This window comes from Cajanus cajan, chromosome 2, assembly GCF_000230855.2.
Source record: "Cajanus cajan strain Asha chromosome 2, NIPB_CcT2T_4, whole genome shotgun sequence".
In the NCBI taxonomy this organism is placed as follows: Eukaryota; Viridiplantae; Streptophyta; class Magnoliopsida; order Fabales; family Fabaceae; genus Cajanus; species Cajanus cajan.
Window position 1 is genome coordinate 44,270,746 of NC_138518.1, and position 4,611 is coordinate 44,275,356.

The 4,611-nt window shown below is 31.1% G+C and overlaps 1 long non-coding RNA gene across 1 annotated transcript; it reads right to left on the minus strand.

The window, feature by feature from the left end:
• Positions 1 to 1,028: 1,028 nt before the first annotated feature.
• On the minus strand, positions 1,029 to 2,904 carry LOC145954277 (uncharacterized). Its single transcript, XR_014431469.1, has 3 exons — positions 1,973 to 2,904; positions 1,384 to 1,434; positions 1,029 to 1,262 (listed from the first exon to the last, which is right to left on the minus strand). It is a non-coding gene; the product is annotated as an uncharacterized LOC145954277 (long non-coding RNA).
• Between the last annotated feature and the right edge of the window lie 1,707 nt (positions 2,905 to 4,611).

The window sequence follows — 4,611 nt, forward strand, 5'->3', positions numbered from 1 at the left end:
CCATGAAATATAAATTATATGATCCCTAAAGACCTTTGAACTATTGGACCCTTGACTTAATGACCTTGGACTATTGAACTGTTGGACTGTTGGACTGTTGGACAATGGACTATTGGACTATTGAACCTTTGCACTATGGGACTATTGAAGTATTGGACCTTTGGACTATTGGATTAATAAAATATAATATAAGTATGAATTATGCTTATGATATGGTATATTATAGGAAATTCTGTAATATGTGAAATGTTAAGTTTATGATTGTATGACATGCATCATATGCATATATACTCCAGGTGTGCCGCTGAGGCCGCATACCCACGACTAACAAGGTGTGCCTTTGGGTCACCAATGATGTAACTAGGTGTTCCTTTGGGTCACCCACGATATGCTAACTAGGTGTGCCTTAGGGTCACCAATGATGATATGTGAACTTCCGTATGGCGCCACATGCATATATTTATGAGTTGAGTCTATGACATCATTGCATGATAAATAATTATTATATATGATAATGATTATGTGTGTGTGCTATTTAACTTTTATTTCTTCATCTACAACTGAGTGAGATGTTTCTCACTCCCTTGTTATTTTTTTGTATATGTTTAAATTTATGTTGCAGGTGATCATCATCATGAGGATGTTGGTGATGAGGCCTAAAGGCTTCTTGGGGCATACTCTGATAGGATGTGACATCGGGTTTAGCTAGGATTTCTCTTATGTCTTTATTTTTCTAAAAATATTTTCTTTTCTTGTGTAATTTAATAAATTATAAATTGATTCCTAACTAGGAGGCACTGCCACCTTTACTGGGATTAATTTATAATCTTTGTTTTATAATAACTTCTTGAGTTTAATATTTATGTGTATGAATTATGAATGTGCATCTTCTACCTTATGATACTTATTGTTTTATATCATTCTATGAAAATCTTTTATAAATATAGTTTATGTTTATTAATGATGTTGGGGTAGAGGGTGTCACAAGTTTCCTGATTCGTTCCTATGATTCCTGAAATTATGATTTGAAGGAAATATGTAAGATTAGTGGAAAAACATTAAATAAATAATTTGTCCCATACATATTACCGGCAAGGCATAGTTTGGAAAAACAACTACTGTTGAACGATTAAAAACTCTTCTCCAATCATTCAAAAAGTTCAATCTGCCCATTAGCGGCATATTTCCTTGATCGATAAGCAAGAGCATTTTCATGAAGGATCCATATAAGAGGGATAGACTTGAAAGGCTCCTGCAAAAAACTGTAAGAACTACAATCATATGTGCTACTTGAATACGGATATTCATGACAAAAAACCTCAAACACAAATTATAGGTGCAAAATCAGAAAGGATTCAGGTTAAAAAAACTCAAGTATCATACCAAGAAAAGGCACCCTTGGCTTCCAGAGAGCTCACAATTATACCATCATAGCTGGAAAAAAAAAAAAGATAGAATAATTCTTATCAGTTGCAATCAGAATTTGCTAATCCGATCAAAACAATAGCATTTTCTTAGTCGGCAACAAATTAAGAAACAAGTCAAAGTGAATTCACGTGAATTCAGATATACTATTTTCAATGTTCAAATATTATAAGGATTAATTCACATCATTAAAAAGACAAACTGAACGTAATGATTAAGAGAATCAAATAACATTTTTTTTCTCAAACTGAAAATAAACATAACTGAGTAAAGGATAGAGAATTAATCAATATTGTAATCTAGCCATATAAAAACAAATTATTTTACTGCAATTTTTCGATGATTAACTTCAGTATACCTAAAAACCAGAAGTTATAGAAGGTGCATCAACAACAAAGTAGAAAAGATATATAAAGCTTGAAAGGATTAAACAGACCGTCATTTTATCAGTTACCAAATAGTTGGTTTAGATTTCTAGACATTCCAATTATTAAAACCATGCAAAATGCTCTTAGTCCAGAAGTAAAAACTATAACAACAATCATACTTTAGCCAGTCTACAGAGTTGTTGCGCTTATCACAAGTTCTAATGACAGTGATTGGAACTCTTAAGTTTCTGCACACATTATGCCCTGGTCCATCTTGAAGTGAAAAGACCTGCAAAACATAAGACAATATTTGAGCTAAAATAAATATATTAAAAATAAAACACTGAAAGAGACGTGGAGGCAAACATCTTAATATTTTTTAGCCTAACTTCGATAAGTCACCACATTCTTAAGGACATCAATCAACAATTTTAAACCCATAGGCCTGCTTCAATTTCAAACACTTCTCTAGCAAGGTTCTACGTGGAAGGTGAATTAACATCTAGTAGAGTTATCTTCACTTATCCCGTGAGGTGTTTGAAAGTTGAAACCAATAGTAAAATAAACACACGCACACACATTTGCGTAAGAGGAACATTTGACTTATTATCGACTTGTTTGCGTTCTCCATCTCTTCCAGAAATCAAGAACCACATTCAAACCCACACCGGTGCATAAACCTAAATTCAGAAGTATATACCTGCAGGCAAGCAATAAACCATGGCCAACTTAAAAGCTATTTTTGCACTAGTGGCAGCCTCTAACTCGCTGTCAAATAGCCCCAGATATATATACCTGCAGGCAAGCAATAAACCATGGCCAACTTAAAAACTGAACTTTGATTCATCACGAACGAAACCAACCCAAGTAAAATAGCGTTTATGAAGAGTAACTCCCCTGTATTTTGAGCTTCCCCTCGAAAAGCCAGTGCTCTGTCGACGCAGAATATGCACAAACTCCTCCTTCGTGAAATTACTCATCTGCACAACACAATAACGGAAAACCGAAGCTAAAGTCACAAATTCCATTCAAGCTTCTAAAAATACCAACAGATTAAAACCATCACTTCATTCACCTATAAGAAAAAGAAAAAAAAGAAAAGCGAACATAGCATGGTTTCTTCCTCTTTGCCACTGAACAGTTCACAGCGGCGTGACCTTCCTCGCGGCGCATCTCTTCGATGAAGGCATAGCCGTCGAGGAGGATGGTTTCCTTGGGGGGGCGGTTGGACCAGTTGGGGTTGGGGTCGTTGAGGGAGGAGGTGGTGGCGCGTGTGGAGAGGGCGCGAAGGGAGGGGGTGGCGGTCTGGGAAAGCTCTTGGTTGGGGAAGGCGAGGGAGTCGGAGGGAGAGAAGGAGGGGAGGGTTTGAGTGATGTGGCGGAGGAAGAAGGGGGTTGGGTTCGCGGAATGAAGGAAGGGGCTTAGGGTTTGGTGAGAGAGGGAAACCAAAAGATAAGTGAGAGGGAAATGAAAAAAAAAATTATCATTACAAAAATAAAAATAAAATTTAAAAATTATATTATTAAAAATATATTTTTTATTCAAAAAAAACTACCATTTTAACTCCTATAAATAATATGAAATAAATATCTTTAAAATATAATTATTTTTAAAATTAGTACCTTATATTTTTATTAATTAAATTATATAAATAATATTTTGAATTTAAACTTGAAAATAATGATTAATATAATTTAATTTAAATGCAAAATAGTAGTATTTCAAATTTAAAATAATAATATATTTATAATAACAATAATAATAGTTCAATTTTGAAATTTTAACAAAATTTTAAAGTTTTATGTACAACACTTTTTCTTTGGATATAAAAAAATTATATTCTCTCTAAATAACTACATAAAATCTTCTAACAAAAACACAAGATCGAGTAATACCTGTCATATTAATATTCTCTCTAAATGATTTAACACAGCTGGAGGTGTGGTGGCCGGCGAGAGACTGTTGGAACGGTTTAACACAAAAAGAGGTGTGGTGGCCGGGTGAGGGACTGTTAGAATGGTTAAACCGAGAAGGAGCTGTGGTGGCCGGCGAGGGAGTGTGGATTCGTTTAACAGAGAAGAGAAAGAGGTCTGCTAGGACAAGAGAGAGTGTGGATTCGTTTAACAAATTTTAGATTTTATTTATTATGTTTTATAATAAATAAAATCCAATATTAAATCAAAAGATTATAAAAATCATAACTCAAATCTAGGTAAATATTTTGATATTAAATTTATTATATTAAAATTAATTAAATATTTTTATCAAACAAACTCATTCAGATTTTAAATTTTATTTACTATCTTTCATAATCAAAAGAAATCCAATATTAATTCAAAAGATAATAAAAATTATAACTAAAATATTTATAAATTTTCTAATATTAAATTTAGTATATATTAAAATTAATTAATTAAATATTTGTATTTAAGAAATTGTTAAAGATTTTAGATATTTATTTTAAAGTTTTTATTTTATTAAATTAATTAAATTTTATCACTTTTTAATAAAGTGAGTGAATGATAATGAATTAACTAAAATTCAAAAATATATTTTAATTAAAAATATTTTTTTGGTTAATACAGTAACTAAAAAGTATTATAATAAATAATTAAACTAAAAAAATAAATTTTATAATGGTTATTTTTTTAATGATGTTAAATTAAATATTTTAATTATTTTACAATAAATTAAATAATAATAATAATAATAAAATATGTTAATTGATATTTTAAATAAAATATATTAAAATATCATAACCAAAAGAAATCAAGTATTATATCGAAAGATGAATAATTGATTTAGTATGTATATACCT